Source organism: Protopterus annectens, chromosome 7.part0 (genome assembly GCF_019279795.1).
Source record: "Protopterus annectens isolate FY-2018-M chromosome 7.part0, PAN1.0, whole genome shotgun sequence".
Classification (NCBI taxonomy): domain Eukaryota; kingdom Metazoa; phylum Chordata; order Ceratodontiformes; family Protopteridae; genus Protopterus; species Protopterus annectens.
In genome coordinates, this window is record NC_056739.1 from 301,280,740 (window position 1) to 301,300,739 (window position 20,000).

Here is a 20,000-nt window from a genome sequence, read left to right on the forward strand (position 1 = left end):
GTAAAATGTTGAGGTATGCACAAGCACCAAAATGAAACGTTTGCCCAAGCGAAATATACCTAAAAAACATGCAGTCTCAGTGAAGTTCAAAGATTCTCTGGCTTCAAATAACAGATTTCCCCGAGTGCAGCACAGCACAGGCAGAACTGGTATTTTTAGGGTTTCTCCTTCGGTTTCTGACCCGCTGATGAATCTGTGCAACCTGAGATTAACCAATCAGCTTCAGGAAAAGAAGAACTCATGGGAGCAACACATCGGGACACCAGAGAAAGCTCCTTATTTCGTAAATAAAACGGACAGTGAAGAGGACATATATTTATTATTAACTCTCGAGGCCCACCAGGAAATCCCTACGGCCCACCAATGGGCCGCATGTCACACTTTGAGAAAGGCTGCTCTAGTACAACAAATTTATCAGTGTTTTGTGTTTAGATATTTTTAATTTTAGATCTTTTTGCTTTTCGATATTTTTCTGTCCGTCATTTTACTATCGATCTTATGTTTTGTCATTTCAGATACACTCCTATATAGATATACAAATATCTATACATATATATATATATATATATATATATATATATATATATTTCTATAGATATAGATTAGATATAGATATTGTTATAGGTATATATATATATATATATATATATATATATATATATATATATATATATAGATATTGTTATAGGTGTGTGTGTGTGTGTGTGTATATATATATATATATATATATATATATATATATATATATATATATATATACACACACAAACATATAATTCATTAGATCCTTTTGGCTTTCTGCAACAGTATTAAGAAGTCATTCATGAGTGTGCTGTGCTACCATGCATAAATGAGATTGCAAGAATAAGTGAACAGCTTTAGTAAGTGATTGTGTGATGGGCTATTTCAAGAGTATCCAATTCCACAGAAAAGGTGGATAATTCATGAGGCAGCCATTATGAGATCTGTAGGCTCAGCTAATAGAGGGAATGCTCAAGAAAACTTGAGCCAGATTTATGTGGAGTAGATGAATCACTTTACAGGTTATCAAAACTCTGAATTTTATTATAAATCTAGAGAATTACTTAACAGTAGGAATTCATTGCATTACTATTTGTTCCCTGTCTTTAGCTCTTTAGTTAATGAGATGCAGTGTGTTTCAACAATGACAGTAATAAAATACTTTTTTAATGCATTTCGCTCAGCTCCTGTTTTAAATTCATTCTTAGAATTACATAAACTAGCAATGTTGGGTGGATCCAGACAAGTCTTTGGAGAAGCATCACCAATCCAAAGATGAAGATGATAATTAGTCTTTACAAACAACTGCGGAGACATACAACTTGAGTACTGTGTTTCACAATCTGGAGCCCTCATGTCTGCAGTAAGATAAAGCTGTTGCTTTTCAGATGAGAGCAAGCAGTAATGGTGTAATAAATCAGTGTGATGCCTCTAGGTGCATCTGCAGTTAACACCTACTGACACCTCTAGGCATCAAATATTGCTTGTTCATATTTGCATCAATAATTTCAAAACCATGCTATGTACAAGTTTTAAAAGATTTCATCTTAAAGATTACACAATAGCAAACTCAACTGCACTAATATTTGATCTCTGTTTACTGCAGGTAAATAGATATTAACTGTTGTTTTTATGATATTATTTTATATAGCTATAATTTTCACATTTTTCTAAATATTTCAACAACCAAGTAAAACAGATAGAACCCCTTAGCCTCATATGAAAACTCTCAGCTAGATGAATAAAATGCTGCTGATAGTATGTATGTATGTAACTTAAGTGGTTGCTGAGATATTGTAAGGTATTTACAAAATATTGCAAATGTAATAGTTACTGTGTTTACTGTGACTTATAAAATTTGGTTTAAGACCTAGAACCTAAAGAATACTACCACTATAAAATAGATTGTGCTGAAGAGTTTGGCATTTATACTTCTTTCATAACCCCTGAGATATGAGCATTTGTTTGAAATGTGAGGACATAATTTGATTCTGTCAGAAGGTTTAGGCTCTGCTCATTGGAAGTTAAAGTGCAAACTTCCTGAGCTCCGTGGGAATGAATGATTTACAAATTATGAGGAAATTTCATGGGATCCTAATGTGTAAGCACATGAGGAAAGGAGGGAGGGTGGAGGGAGTGATAACAGATGCATGCAAATATTAAGAGACAAAAAAAATGTAGGAGGACATCATCTGTCACAGAAGAAATTGTCCATAAACAAGTGGCCACAGTTTGATACTAGAATATGGCTCAATCAGTGAGATGTTTGAAAGTGTCTGAGTACTCTTTACCGAGAGTCTGTCAGTTCATGAAACCATCATCTCAGTTACTGATTCAGCAACAGTAGGAGACATACTTCTCAAGCACTCAGCCTTTGTTGGAGTAATCTGATTTCATCCTTGAAAGCTACGTTTGCTCTTTTGACCTGGAATGACTGCCAGTGCTTGTAATTTCCATTATTTCATTCATCCCTCGTGGAACTTGTTGTTCCCTACTCATGCCCACGAAGACCGAGATCTGCAGACAGAAACTTGCTCACTGAAAACAAAGCTAACAACACTCGGAGTGAAGCCCAATTCTCATATCAAATAGCCAAATTATGGAACTCTCTATCCTACACCCTCCAAAACACACCTGCATCTACCAGTTTTAAACAACTACTGTTTGAACATCTATCCAAGAAATGGCCTTGCTCCTGCGCCAGACCTGACTGACAAGATGTCTGTAACTCTGTCAACATACTGTCCACTCCTTAACTCACTTTCACCCTCTCCTCGGTGTTACTACTGCTCATGGAAAAAAATATACAGTTAAAGGAAATCTCATTTGTTCATAACTATTATTTAATATGTACACAGAAGAATTTTATTATTCTTGCCGTGATTTTTACCAAAATGCTTGAGTGATTTTTTTTTTGAACTTGTATGTACTAGAAAACAATATTGAATACTCCTTTGTATAGACTAACTGGGTGATGTGTATATCCTTCATCTTACTATATGTATACTGTTGTACTATTTAATTATTGCATTTTGCTTTCATTTCTGTGGAGCTTTTCTCCATGGTCCTCTGCTGAAAACATGCTTCTGGACAGTCGGACTTTCCCACTAAACAAATGTAAGTAAATAAATACTTATGTTGAGTCAGTGGGAGAATAATTAACAATGAACATCACAGTCAAAGGAAAACAAATATCAAAAGCTAAGAGGACCGTCACTGGCAGGGGTGTTTATTCATTCCACTGCAGTTTATTTTATTTTATTGTATTTATTTATTTATTGCCTGGGAAAGTCCACTGGGTTGAAAACCCATTTTCATTGGAGGCCCTGACAGAAAAGCTCCAATTACAAATCAAGAAGTATATAAGACAATATTATATATGCAACAACATCCAAAGAATTCATACAAGTTGTCAAAGAGTACAACCCAACAAATGTAAAGTTTTAATACATTTTAAAAGCATACAAGATTTTCTACATATTAGTAACCTAGAATACAAAGATACTTACACAGAGTTCAACTTTATACGTTTTGTTTTTAAAAATGTATGGTGCATGTCCACACACTGACCCCTTATGGGATTATGAAAGAACAAAATATAGAGTGATCATATTCACAGAGGTAGAAGTCTAACTTCAATTTGTTTGGCAAGGCTCATGGTGGTCTGTAGTTTTGTAAGCAGGGACATATCGGTTCATTAAAGTTGCTTCAAAAAAATATCTCAGTTTGTGTTCACAAACTGCACAACTCCAGTGTGGATCATAACAAATAATTTAATGATCCACTGTAGGGGATAACATCTATCCTGCTATAAATATATGTCTGTTGGAGTAAGAATTTAACAGTTTGAAAAGCAGACCTGAAAACTAAAAAAACAATCTAGGGCATGCAGTTACTAAAGCTAATGAACCTCACCCAGAGTGTTAATAAAAACAATAACTTTGAGCTACCAGAAAGGTTTACCCCCTACAGGGACTTTATCCAATCTCACTTGTCTGAACAAAGCAGGCTAACCCAGATATTCTTGTAAACTGGATTTGGGTATCCCTTGCAGTAATTTAGCCATACAATTTTTTTTTTTTAGGAAAAATAAGGCTGTCTCTTAAGTAGTTGTCACTGTACACGAAGACAAAAGCAGCAAGTTATGAAAGCACTGTGCTCACCTTTCTCAGGTTCCTTAAATAAGAAGTTCCAAAATAAGATGAAAGAAGCAATTTTCCTAAAAGTACTGCTCAGTATATCTTAACATTAAAGTTCAACTGTTTGCAAGATCAGTGACAGCTTTTTATGCCATTATTTATGTATTTATGAATATGTTTGATCTCAAGCAGACATCAAAGATTTGTACAGTTAATATAAGTGGCTGTAGCTGATGGCCACATCTGTGTTTCTGCATGGGGGTGCATCTGTGAGTGTGTGCATGTAGGGGGCATTGCTTTCTCCTGTCCTTGATTTTTTTCTCATATTTTTGGTCTGATTTTCATTAAGTCAGTAATTTACTACCAAATTGGTATTGACTGGAGTCACCAAGTAATGACAGATATGAGTTTGAGTTCATATTATTTGCAATTAGTGCATGCAGAAAACCATTGACTGAAGGTAGTAGTAAAGGTTAGGTGGATCCAGACAATGGAAATGGATAAGTATTACTAATTTGAATAGGAAGGTTATCATTTCCCTGTACAAACAGCTGCTGAAAGAGAGATTCTCTGATATAAGTACTTTTAAAATGCTTTATCAGTGAACCCATAAAGCTTGGGCAGAATAGTGTAGAATACTGTAGTAATTTATGCATAAGTTAAGGCACTTTCAATGCACAGTGAACCCATTTGCCAGTACATCACTCAGAATGCTATATTTCTAACCAACTCCATCTCCAATGCAATTCCAATTGATGTATTTTGTAAGCTTAATTATTTTGAGCATTTTCTTAGAAGTTCTGCAGATGAATTAAACTGCATGGTGACTATACAGTGAGCTTCACAAATTTCAGATGAAGTCTAAAGGTAGATATGCCAGGCTGTCTGCATCACAGATCAAAGCTGTACAAACCACGGTGAAGCTTCATTGTAAAATGACAAGAGACAGCTGTAGCTGCAGCCGTCTCATTGCCACTTCCTTTGAAGTCCCATGCATACATTATCATTATTTAGTTTTGTCAGAACAATTAGTTCACATCAGGAGTATAATCAAAAGAAATCACGCCTCCTGTCCCCTTTTACTTGTATGTTATATGTGTAGTAGAAATGACATTTGGTTGGTTTTGTGCTGACAACTGACTGCGCTTTCACACAAATGCACACACATACTTTTTAAGCTTCTGAAAATCACTTATTAATTTGAATTGCCTACTGTTTAAAACAGAAAATTTACAATTGCTGGGCTTGGAAATGTGTATGGAGGTTGGACATTCATAACTTGTATGTGACAAGGTTAGATGACGATCATAAACAATGTGACACGTATGGAAGTGAGTTTAATTTGAACTGACAAACTTATTTTTTCTGTTCAGTAAATGGCCTTGGTAAAACACTGGACTTCTGTCAGAGCTTCTGATTCCACAGAAGAGACATGACTTTTCAGTCCTAGTGCTCTCAGGTATTAGTCCTCTGTTTGTGGCCATCTACAGCAAAGTTTTATTGTCAGCTGTAGCTCTGGCCATATCAGTGAAAAATAAAAAAAATATACATGTGTGTGTGTGTGTGTGTGTGTGTGTGTATGGTTTACTATTAGATGTTCGAAGCGAACTCTGTTAACTGCACTTTTGTCGAACACGGAAGTTTGAAAACAGTAATATCGAACACCAAAAGATAACCTAGGAACGGGTTTTAACATGGGTCGAGATAGGGAGTGGTTTGTAGGTCGGCAATAACACTGAACACCTATCTTGACCCATGTTAAAACTGTTCCTAGGATGGCTTTTGGTGTTCAATATTACCGTTTTCAAACTTCTGTGTTCAATAAAAGTGCAGTTGATGGAGTTTGCTTTGAACATCTAATAGTAAACCGTGTGTATGTGTATCTATATATATATATATATATATATACAGATATGTATATATGTATATATATATATATATATATATATATATATATATATATATATATATATATGGCTCTACGACTCTTGTTCGAAATCATGTTTACTCAAAACATAAACGGCCGAGCGCACTTTCGCAAAAGTGCAGTTCTACCGAATATGCACTTTCACAAAAGTGGGGAGCTGCTCAGGATTAAAAGGCTGAGTAGTAATAGCAAACAAGCACAGGAAGAAGCACATAAAGTAGCCTCCATATTTATTACTAGGGGGTATCAACAAGACGATGTACAAGAAAGTTTTGATAAGATATATGGTAAGGATAGAACAAATAAACATATTAAAGATGAAAATAGATATAAAAAGATAATATATGAGGATGGTAAATAAGACAAAGATAAAATATTTTTTGTTACTAGATATACAATTTTTTCTCATATAATGAATGGGTTGGTAAAACAGTACTGGAGACAAGTAAAAGGAGAAGTTGTGTCATTAACAAATATGGAGTTGATAGTATCTTATAAAAGAGGACAAAATCTTCAAGATTTCTTAGTGCACAACATATATAAAAAGCCAGGAGACAACATATTGGTGAATACTAATATGGTGGGAACTATACCTTGTGGAAAATGTTCCATTTGTCAGTATATTGTTACTAAAGTAGATAAGATAGGGGCTAAATATTTTGATACCAGGGGTACATATTCTTGTGAGTAGAGGAGTAATTTATGCTATTTTTTGTTCATGTAAAAAATATTATATAGGTGAGACCAAAAGGACATTGGCAGAAAGAATAAAAGAGCATGTAAGAGATGTTAAAAAGAACAAAATTATGAGCCCCATAGCGGAACATTTTAATGATAAACATCAAGGGGACATAAAATGTATGAAGGCAACAGTGTTGGAACAAATACCAATGCAATATGGGAATGCAGAATTACAAAAAAACATGTTGAGACATAAAGAATCTGTGCTAATAATGAAATACAACACACTATTTCCTTGTGGATTAAATAAAGAATGCAACTGGCAAAGTTTTATATAGTTTTTTAGCTTTAAAGGGTGATTGTATCTTAATTAATTGTTTAATTGATTAATCAGAGTGTTAAATAATGATATAAAAAGAGCTTGTTTTAATAGGTGAATTTTTACTCTGTAAAGGCTATGGCCGAGGCGCTAAAGAAATTTGTATTGTGGAATAAATTTTATTCAGGAAAGTAGAGCTGTTATTCACTGGTCTCATTTTTTGGTGGTTTGCATTAATTTGTGTGTTCTACTATAGTTGTATCTGGACTATGACCAGTGAATCTCTGTGCTCCTTTCCCCGTATTTTTCGTGAAACTGGTATGGAATTTAACAACAGAAACGGTGAAACTGTAAATCTCAGTAATGTACCAATAACCAGTATGAAGAATGAAAGCCATGCATATGGCACCAAGAACTGTGTACCAGATGCTCAAGGTGTTGGAGCAATAGGAATAATGAAAAAATGGGAAGATTCCCGTCAAAGGACCAAAACAAATCCATTTGCCATGGTGGGTAAAAGATCGGAAGTTTCCGATATTCCAGCAGCACAAGAGTTGTGCTCTAGACTGGAAAAATTGATTTTTAAAGAGGCTTCCGTATTTTATAACATTGGAAGTCTACAAAGATATCAAAAACTGGAGATAACACCGAGGGGACTCAGGTCCATTAAAAATCCTTCTCCTTTTGAACTATCTGAAGAGACTGAAGTGAAATTTCAAGAACGATGGATAGCAGTGGCACATCGCTGCAGTTTGGAATGGGTTACTATTTTAATTGAAAGAGATAACATTAAAAGAGAGAAACTTATGAGACCAAACAAGTATGCAAACAGATCGCTAATGTTGCATCAAGTTCGGTATTAGAGACTTTTTTTACTGAATATGAATACCAGGTTGGCCAGTTATGAAAAAGATCTTATGGATCGAAAAAAATACAAGTTGCAGAGGGATATTCGCGACTATGAGCATAACAAGGCTTTTCTTTTTTCCACCAATCAGCAGTCTAGGAGAAAGAGTGTGACTTTTCAAAAAGGGAATACCACTACCGACCAGCATAAAAATAGAAGCTTCCTTTCCGGTGAGAGTGGTGCATTGTCGGTAGAAGAGGAGGATAGAGAGAATGAAGATTTTCCAAATTTACAAGGGGCTGCTAACCCAGAATCATTTCAGAGAACCTATAAGGGTTCAAATGGACAAAACACAACTACCAGGAAGCGAGGCTGGCAAGGATATGAACGCCAAAGAGACCCGGGCGAAGGACGTTATAAAAAAGGTAGATGGACATATTAAAACAGTAGATGGTACTATGGTACCGGATTATGTTGTTAATTTATCCAGTTATAATTTTGATGCCATAGAACAGTCGGTATTGGATAAAGGTTTAAAATTTATACGGACATGTGTACCTAGAAGGCATGAGATAAAAATTGAGATATGTAATTTAGTTCGTAAAATGAATCTAAGAGAGTATTTTTTTAATACAAATTATAATGAAATACAAAAATGAAAATGCTGTAAAAACCAAATAGTCCCGAGACAGCAACCAGTCCAGTAGCAACCACCTTTACAAATATTAGCTCACAATAAGGTGTCAGAAGTACCAAATTTATTGACTCCACAAAGATACAGCACAAACGCCACAATAGTTGCACAAACACGTTTTCGTCGGTAAAGCGACTTCTTCAGACAAATACATGAATCATACTCAGCTTTAAATACACAAAAAATTAACAATTAATTGTAGCAATAAAGTAATCAATTAATCATACCCTAAAATTCCTAATTACACTTTTAAAGTCATATACAACCATTGAATCATAGTGACTGCACCTAAAGCACAATAATAATAATATTGCACAAATATACCAAATAAATTGAATGATAATTAATAGGTGGTACAAGTTTATAATTAGTTAAAACATTTTATCATATACCGATGTATCAAATAAAAATAAACTAAAACATATTCTATTGTTTATGATATTACATCAATAGATGTTGTATTGTAACTTAATATTTTAAAAACCAAAATAGATTTATTAAATATCAGTTAAAATGTGTAAAAATATAAAAAAATATGTATGTATATCAATGCCTGCTATATTCTACCTGACTTAAGTTTAAGATAGGGTACAATGGAAATAGAGTCATTGAGACCCGGAAATTTGTTTGATTCTAAGAAAATTTGCCAAAAAGTTTCCCTATGGGCTAATCTGGCTTCCCAGGGTCCACCCTGGATATCCTTGGGAACAGTTTCTATGACAAAAAACAAGAATCTAGCTCCTTCACATGTAAGAGAATGTCTATATAGTGCATTTTTAGGATTACATCTGCCTATTTCATATTGGTGTTCATATATACGACGCTTTAACTGTCTTTCGGTTTTGCCGATGTAAAAGGCCTGACAGGACTGGCAGACTGACAGATATACAACTCCTATAGACAGACAGTTTGAGTATTCTAGGGCCTTTATGACTCTATTCCTGCTCTCTAAATAAACATGGTCACTATGAAAAATGAATTTACAAATAGTACAGTGACCACATTTGTAAGTCCCTTTCCTATCTCTATAGGTTCTCATATTTTGGTCATTTTGTTCTAAAACCCTCTTGATATTGAAACCTCTCCTGAAAACTGTTTTCAGATTTTTGCCCCTAAGATTGTTCAAATCTGTTAAATCTTGAAATTGTCGCCATTCCTTTTCTATAATGCTCCTAATGTGTCCAGCGTTAGCACTATAATCTGTAATAAATGCAAAATTACTAGAAAAAACACCCCCAACCTCTTCATGAGATAGACTTTGGGCCTCACTAAGCCCTTTCCCTAATATAGGCCCAAATCTCCTAGTCCTAGCTGCTTCCACTTCCTTTCTTACAGATTGAATCATTTCAATAGGGTACCCCCTATCCAAGAATAAAGAAGTTATTTTGTCACATTCGTACCCAAATTGTAGATCATCTGAGGTCATACGAGAAATTCTAGCATATTGTCCTTTCAGGATCCCCCTTTTTTGAAATCTGGGGTGCGAGCTTCGATAATGGACATAACTGTTAGAGAATGTGGGCTTCCTGTATATACAGGACTTAACCCCATCTCCATCTTTCGTAAGAGTCACGTCCAAATAATTAACACTGTTGTAGGATATTTGATGGGTGAACTTTAAAAATGTAGTTGAGTCATTGATGTAAGTAATGAAATCTTCTATACAATGAACAGGCCCAACCCAAAAAATACAAATATCGTCTAAAAACCTACAGTAATGATTCCAATGTGTTGAAAATTCGCTATTGAAAACAAATTTCTTTTCCCAGATGGATAAAATAATATCCGCATAAATGGGAGCACAATTGGCCCCCATAGAAACCCCGGATATCTGTTGAAAGTATTCTCCAGAAAAAAAGAGAAAGTTGTTTTGTAACACCAATCCCAAAAGCTCAGTGATCATGTGTACATCATTACCTGTGACTCCTGGACATGCCCATAAAGCTTCCTCCACCCATGATATACCAATGTCTACTGGAATAACTGAAAAAAGATCTACCACATCAATGGTAAGAAATATAACTTCAGTATTAAAAAGATCTTGAGTCACCCCACGTAGAAACGCCCATGAGTCCTTCAGAATATAGTCGTGCCTCCCCCACAGTTGCTTAAGTTTCCAGTCCAAAAATTTAGAAATGTTATGTATCTTAGACCCTTGTTGCCACCACAATAGGTCTCAATGGTGGATCAGATAAGTTTTTGTGAATTTTAGGCACACCGAACAAAGTGGGTACTCTAGGATGCATGTTCTCAAGAAATGAAAAAATATCCATCTCAATAACTTCCTGGTCTAATAAATCTTTAATTGCCAGGTCAATCTTTTTATATGATAGATTTATCTCATTAATGGAAGCCGAGGTATATTTGGAATAATCATGCAAAAGATCATACATTTTGGCCTCATACAAGTTCTGGTCCATAAGTACGGTACCTCCTCCCTTATCCGGTTCCATAACTCGGATGGAAAAATTATGACTCAGTTCTTGCAATAAAGAATTCTCATCCGGACTTAAATTAGCAACATGTTTGGCCTGATAAAGTTCCTTTCGAAGTTGCTGTTCCATCCTGCTTTCCAAATTCTTAAGTTGGGGGTGTATAGGAGGGTTAAAGGTACTGGATTTTCTTATATGTAAGCTAGCAGCCCCTGAACTCTCCCCAAACAAGTTGGCCAAGTTTAACTTACGAATAAACAGTTTCAGGTCAAGGATTGTGTGTGCCACACTACTACATCTACTAGGGACAAATTTAAACCCTTTCATGACTAAATCAAAACAATGGTCAGTGACCTGAAAGCCCTGTAATTATAGATGTGGTAGTGGTCTTTAGAATACATAAGATAATCTCCTATTTTAGTTACTGTAATATCATTGCTAACTACCGTTCCTGTTTCCTGTTCTTTTTCCATCCCCTGTTTGCACCCGAGGAGACAACGCAGGTGGTGGGTGACCCCCCACCGGTGGATACCCCTGTTGGCGAATCCATTCTGACATCCGTGGTAAAAAATCCACCTCGTTACCCTCCATGGGTTGTTGATTGTCATCAAAAACTTCAGTGTCAAGTCCCTCCTGTGCAGGTGGCTCAGTTTCACCCCTAAAGGAATTATACCCGGAATTATAAACATTTGTGTTAGACCTATAAAAAGGTGGGTTCGGGTACTGTCTACCATCCCGATGCTCTTTTATGTCCCTATTCAATTTCTTATATTTACGATTTAGAATAATGCTACAATGCTGATCAACCTCCTTTCTAATATCATGATATTTAAGTTTTTCAACTTCACAATTAAACAATAAATCAGAGGTTACTCTTTCGTTGTATTTAAAAATATCAGCCTGTAAACATTCAATTTCTTTAACATTTTTCTTGATGATAGCCTTAACAACTTCTAACCCACATTGGTCAAAAGCTTTGACTAAATCCATATGAAAATCACTACCAGGTGCAACCTGGTTGGGGTATTTATATACCCACAAACCCTTAGGGACTATGCTTTTATTAAGACACTCTCTTAAATACATATTGTCCAGTTCCAAGGTTTTGTACCTGTATAGTGCATTCTCAAGGGAGCGTAAAGACTCCTGGTAGGTACGAGTGTTCTCTGTAACTCGAATTCCATCCTGACTGAAACAAAATTTTGGTTTGGATTTAAACCAATCCTGGAAGGTTGAAGTTGGTGAAATAATCCTGCCCTGAGTATCCGAAGGATTTTCTGATGCAGTAAAAGTTTTTTCACGTAAAGCTGTAGGTGTACGCCGAAAATCAGTCCCAACGGAGGATGCAGCAACTTCCGATAAGTTTGCGTGGATTACACCATTAGGACTGTTAGTCACAGGGGGGGCTGCCAAGTGTTTAGAAACAGCCTTGAGAACCTCCCGTTGCACCAAAACCAAACTGTTGATGCCTTGACTAAGAGGATTTAATAGATTAATCAAAAGAGTCAATTGACCCGTGAGCTGTCGTATTTCATCCGTTTCAGACCTGTGGGAGTTGCCATTGCCCATACCATGGTCATCCCCGGAGGTGGAAGGTCCTGAACTGGCTTCCATACCAGAAATACAAAAATGAAAATGCTGTAAAAACCAAATAGTCCAGAGACAGCAACCAGTCCAGTAGCAACCACCTTTACAAATATCAGCTCACAATAAGGTGTCAGAAGTACCAAATTTATTGACTCCACAAAGATACAGCACAAACGCCACAATAGTTGCACAAACACGTTTTCGTCGGTAAAGCAACTTCTTCAGACAAATACAAGAATCATACTCAGCTTTAAATACACAAAAAATTAACAATTGATTGTAGCAATAAAGTAATCAATCAATCATACCCTAAAATTCCTAATTACACTTTTAAAGTCATATACAACCATTGAATCATAGTGACTGCACCTAAAGCACAATAATAATAATATTGCACAAATATACCAAATAAATTGAATGATAATTAATAGGTGGTACAAGTTTATAATTAGTTAAAACATTTTATCATATACTGATGTATCAAATAAAAATAAACTAAAACATATTCTATGTTGTATTCTATTAAAATACAAGTTGCAGAGGGATATTCGCGACTGTGAGCATAACGAGGCTTTTCTTTTTTCCACCAATCAGCAGTCTAGGAGAAAGAGCGTGACTTTTCAAAAAGGGAATACCACTACCGACCAGCATAAAAATAGAAGCTTCCTTTCCGGTGAGAGTGGTGCATTGTCAGTAGAAGAGGAGGATAGAGAGAATGACGATTTTCCAAATTTACAAGGGGCTGCTAACCCAGAATCATTTCGGAGAACCTATAAGGGTTCGAATGGACAAAACACAACTACCAGGAAGCGAGGCTGGCAAGGACATGAACGCCAAAGAGACCCGGGCGAAGGACGTTATAAAAAAGGTAGATGGACATATTAAAACAGTAGATGGTACTATGGTAACGGATTATGTTGTTAATTTATCCAGTTATAATTTTGATGCCATAGAACAGTTGGTATTGGATAAAGGTTTAAAATTTATACGGACATGTGTACCTAGAAGGCATGAGATAAAAATTGAGATATGTAATTTAGTTCGTAAAATGAATCTAAGAGAGTATTTTTTTTAATACAAATTATAATGAAATAACTGAATGCATTGGGGAAACAGATTCGGAAAGTAATGATAGTTTTTTTTCGTGTGAATCTGATCTGGAAGCTAATGCATACAGTTTATTAGACACAAGTAAATTAAAAAATAATAGCACGTTTATGCCTCCTTGCAAAAATGTAAATATACAGAGTTTCAACAATGCTTTAAATATAATAATAGATAAAGAACTGAGGGATTTTGAAAGTACAGAAAAAAACTATAATTTAACCAAAGAACAATGGATAAAGTTACAAAGTATGAGTAGAAATGAAGATATAGTTTTTAAACCATCCGACAAAGGGGGCAAATTGGTGGTAATGAATTCTGGGGATTATTTAAAAATGTGCATGGTACATTTAAACAACAGTGATATTTATAGTAGAATAGATGAGATTTATTTGAAACAAGCAGAAAATGCTTTTCAAATTTTGTTAAGGAAAGGTATTAGATTACATTATTTTACAGAGAGTGATGTAACTCGTAAAATTATGTTTAAGAGCAGTAGAGTAGCAAAATTTTTTTGTGTCCCCAAAATTCATAAAAATTTGGTACAACCACCAGGTCGCCCTATAGTGTCGGCTAATGGATTTTTCACATATAACCTCAGTTGTCTATTGCATGAAATTTTATTGCAGGCAGCATTGAAGTTACCTTCACACACAAAGGATTCTTTTGACTTCTTAAGTAAAATAAAGGATATAGTATGGACCAGAGGAATTTATTTTATAACGGTAGATGTAGTGAGTTTATACACCAACATTTCTCATAAATTTGGTCTTGAAGCTATATTGTATTTTTTAGGTGATAGCCCTAGAACTCAATATATATTAGAACTGGTAGAGTTTTGTTTAACTAATAATATATTTGAATTCAATGGCACATTATACAAGCAGAATATTGGAACGGCAATGGGGGTGGCTTTCACCCCAGTTTACGCAAACCTATTTATGGGTTTAGTTGAAAATACGTATATTTATAGACATGAATTTTTTAGAAAATATGTGGTGAAATATCGATTTATTGACTATGATTTTTGTTTGTGAAGGTGGAGAATGTTTGTCATCTGAATTTATTGAGTATCTAAATGTTAATAAATATGGTATCAAGTTTGATGACATTCAGAAAGGTAGTGAAATTAATTATTTAGATATAACACTAAGAGGGACAACAAAACAGAAAATTAATACTAGTATACATAGAAAATTTAATCAAATAAATTGGAAAATGTTCGGTAATAGTTGTCATCCTAACCATACCTTGGCAGCTATTCCTTATGGGGAGCTGCTCAGGATTAAAAGGCTGAGTAGTAATAGCAAACAAGCACAGGAAGAAGCACATAAAGTAGCCTCCATATTTATTACTAGGGGGTATCAACAAGATGGTGTACAAGAAAGTTTTGATGAGATATATGGTAAGGATAGAACAAATAAACATATTAAAGATGAAAATAGATATAAAAAGATAATATATGAGGATGGTAAACAAGACAAAGATAAAATATTTTTTGTTACTAGATATACAATTTTTTCTGGTATAATGAATGGGTTGGTAAAACAGTACTGGAGACAAGTAAAAGGAGAAGTTGTGTCATTAACAAATATGGAGTTGATAGTATCTTAAAAAAGAGGATGAAATCTTCAAGATTTCTTAGTGCACAACATATATAAAAAGCCAAGAGACAACATATTGGTGAATACTAATATGGTGGGAACTATACCTTGTGGAAAATGTTCCATTTGTCAGTATATTGTTACTAAAGTAGATAAGATAGGGGCTAAATATTTTGATACCAGGGGTACATATTCTTGTTTGAGTAGAGGAGTAATTTATGCTATTTTTTGTTCATGTAAAAAATATTATATAGGTGAGACCAAAAGGACATTGGCAGAAATAATAAAAGAGCATGTAAGAGATGCTAAAAAGAGCAAAATTATGAGCCCCATAGCAGAACATTTTAATGATAAACATCAAGGGGACATAAAATGTATGAAGGCAACAGTGTTGGAACAAATACCAATGCAATATGGGAATTGAGACATAAAGAATCTGTGCTAATAATGAAATATGACACACTATTTCCTTTATTTAAATAAAGAATGCAACTGGCAAAGTTTTATATCGTTTTTTAGCTTTAAAGGGTGATTGTATCTTAATTAATTGTTTAATTGATTAATCAGAGTGTTAAATAATGATATAAAAAGCGCTTGTTTTAATAGGTGAATTTTTACTCTGTAAAGGCTGTGGCCGAGGTGCTAGAGAAATTTGTATTGTGGAATAAATTTTATTCAGGAAAATAGAGCTGTTATTCACTGGTCTCATTTTTTTGGTGGTTTGCAAAAAATAAAATAACAGTCATCACATTTATGCAGGGGGCCAAGCCCCCCTTGCACCCCCCACACACCCCCTGCTTTTATATTCTCACTCCAAGATCGCACTACAGTGGGGAAAAGGGAATATTCCCTTATCCCTATCAAACTGTGATCTAAGCAACAGACCCCATCGCTCAGTCGCTGTTTTTTTTCTTTGTTTTTTTTTTTCGGGTAAACATGATTTTGAGCAGCAGTATGGATCCCACATATGTGTGTGTGTGTATATATATATATATACATATATATATATATATATATACATACATACATACATACCCACAATACCGAGACCATGTAGCTGAAACCGCACATTACCGAAAGACCAGAAGCGCGAAATTCAAAATCCCGATGGTAAGTGTGTTTGTGAGAGGCTTTAGTGTGTGTGTGTGTGCGTGTGAGGGGCTATAATGTGTGGGTGTGAGTTTGCCTTGTGTGTATGTCTGCGATCTCGGAGTTGGAATATTAAAGTCAGGGGTGTGGGGGGCACAGCCCCCCACATGGGCGGGGTGTAGGGGGCAAAGCCCCCCTGCTTATCTTTAGTGTAGGGTGGTTTGTTTGGTTAGGGGGGAGGGTGTGTATGTGTTTGTGTGTGTGTTGTATGTATGTAGTACTTTCATGATTTTGAATTTTGCGCTTTTAACATGTCGGTAATGTGGGGTTTAGGGATTCTGGTCTCGGTATTGTGGGCTTCGGGATTGTGTCAATTCGGTATCAAGTAGTGATTCCATATATATATATATATATATATATATATATATATACATATATATATATATATATACACACACACACGCACACACACACATATGCATATGAGATTTGGTGGAAAATTTACCAAGATTTAAAGAGCAAATAGCCTGTAATAACCAAAGTTGGGCTGGCTATTGTAACTGCATTTTTAGTGAATGTATAATGTGTTATTTATTTTCTCATTAAAACAAGTGACTTTGCAAGTGCAATATGCAAAAGTACAGAGAGGTAGCTATTAAAAGGGGCAAAGGTAAAAAAAAGTTTGAAAGTGAACCATTAAACTGAATTTTCAAGGGGCAGTGAATAGTTAGGGTGGCCCAATGACTTTAAACTATAACATCTATGCCTTGCAAAAGGACTATTATCCCTGTTTGCTGCTGTTTCATTGCCTTTTAATAAGAAATTTCTAGATGATCTGCCTTAAATGGCAGACTCAATCACAAGGCATCACTTCTGGCCTGTAATTTCCTTCATCTTTATCCAACTGCCTGGACCTATTTGCATTCAGCATCCTTCACCAGTTATGGATAGATATGATGGCACTCCTTGGATATGAGAGAGACTGAAAGCCAACTTCATCTTCCATGTGAACCCTTTCTTGCATGCATCCCTGAATTCTGAAGAAGTCACAAGGCATTTTTTATATGAGACAAAAGTGTTAGTTCTATATTTTTTTAGAGAATAAATGGTCCTTTTCAAATTTGTTATTGTTCATTTGCCGCATGAGTGGTGGACCCTGTTAGCACAGAATGACTCTCACTGGCATTTCTTTGTGGTTAAGTTATGCATCCCTAGAGTACAGGAAAATAGTTTGGTCCTAACAAAACATCTGCACCCTGCATCCTCATTTTAAACCTCTGTGTCCTTTCTCACCATAGTTTATAAATAAATACTAGACTATAAGTCCAGAGATAGTTACAAGCCTATTCCACTAACCAGTGATCAGAATTAAACTCTGCACCTCATATCTGCGAGATAAAGATCTTAAACATTAAACTAACCCCCCACCCTATATCATAGTGGAACATTAGGACTCAGCCTTTTTGCCAAGTAGTAGAACATGGTCGATGCTTCTTAAAGTAATCCCATTGCCTTAGCTTATTACTGAACCAAGTCATCTAGGAGAAAGCTTATAGCCTTGGTTTTTTGAGGGATAAGATTCAGCCTTCAGTTTTGTATCTTTGTCAGAAATATTGACTACTCTGGTAGAATTAGGCACAAATGATTTTCCACTGCTGGAACCAATCTAAAGTAGTTAAGGTGATAGTACAAATTGCAGCCTTTACAATTTTTGTTCATAGTAAAGTATAGCTTGCTACATCAGTATTTTGAACCCTCTGTACTTCCTAACTGCTTTGCTGACAGAGGTGGTTGATTTGCCTTTTCTGCCACTGGATAAGTGGAAGAGAAATGGTACCAGACCACTCAAGAGAAATGAGTTATCTTACCCTACTTTACTACACTCCTTGATCCTGAAATTGATGAGATGTCACTCTTTCAGTGGTCCGTATGTCAATGAACTGGGCTTTTTCCATGCTATCGATCTGCATAATTGTCCAGTACCCCTAGAAATGGAAATACAGCAGTTGTTGCTTCTGTATACATTTTATATATCATGAATGATCGTGATAGGCCATATTCATCTTCTCCCCGATGAGAATAGGTGTAACCTGTATATTTTAACTAGGTCTCTCTTGTAGGTGAGCATTGTGGCTGGTGACACATTGTGTTATCAAAACTGCGACAGATGCATTTTACCTCAAAGCTGTGCCTCCATAGCACATGCATAATGGTTTCTACATTTAGTAAGAATTTTGAAAAGTTTTTCTTTATTTAACCTAAACCTAATTTTGTCAGATTTAAATTTTGTGAGGTATAGCTCTAATTCACATTTTTTTTTTTTACAAATAATGTACCAAAAGACACATTTTGCTAGTATCCATCAAGCTTGAAAACTAAATTGCCAATGCAAAGCTAAATTGAAAGTCGTCGTCAGTGAATTCAGAATCTTATTTTATTTTCTTATTATACAGCAATATGAGCTGAAAAAATATATAAGAAATGTACTTAAAATGACAAGCAGTCTAATTGGCTTACATGAGTGAAATGTGCAGCTGTTCATATGGATGTCTCTTGCAGCAGATTTCAGTATGTATATGAATCAGCCACAGGGTGATTTGCACCTGACTGGTCTTACTTCCAGAGCTCCACTTAGAGTGTAGACTGGCATTTGGCATTTTCCCCATGACAGACATAACCTTTCACCCGCAGTAAAAGAGGACATCATCCCACACCATCTGTAGTCATTTTTTGAGTGTAAGAATGTGCACTGACCATATCACAAGTCCAGAGTCTCTGCCAACCATACAACCTCTGAACTCCTTTTATGAATTATTAAAAGATCAGTATCATACTGAGGGAAAAGGAGTAAAACTAAGTTTGGTGGTCTTAAAAAAAAAAAAAAAAAATTCTCCCAAAACTGACTGTATAGCAAAATCTCAAGTGCAGTTACATATGCTGAGTTGTGCACCAAACAGGTGGCGTACCCCAAGGCATCTAAGAGACACAGCCATTCAGCTTGTTCCCTAATGACAGCCTGGTGTATTCATTGTGTATACACAGAAACACACTTGTATATCTATATCTATATCTATCTATATATATATATATATATATATATATATATATGGTTCCTTTTATAACTCCAAATGCTTAAAATGTCGAATGTCATATGGTCGACACCATATGATCGACATTTCAAGAGTTTGAAGGTTAAACGTAACTGCGCCGTGCGGTGCAGAATGTCCCTTTTCTGCATTGAAGTGTTATCTCAGAGTTGATATATTTAAGTAGAGGGGGGTATGGTGGGTGCAGGGGGGGCTTGCCCACCTGCCTGCACTGTTAAGGTACATTTTTTTTTTGTTTTAAACTTCAATCATATGTTGTCGAACATATGGGATTCAAAGTTTAGAAAGTTTGAATATATAATATAGACTCATATATATAGGAGTGCAGTTATTTTGACTGAAACACACTTTAACAAATCTCAGATAACTGAACAAATTTGATTCAAAACAAATTTTACTAAAAACTTAAGTCATAGAATCACATTTGACTGAAAAACATTTGCATCAAA

The 20,000-nt window shown here is 35.3% G+C and overlaps 1 protein-coding gene across 5 annotated transcripts in view; it reads left to right on the plus strand.

The window, feature by feature from the left end:
- CDK18 (cyclin dependent kinase 18) overlaps nt 1-20,000 on the plus strand; it is a 1,544,265-nt gene that overhangs the window by 886,214 nt on the left and 638,051 nt on the right. The window lies entirely within an intron of this gene.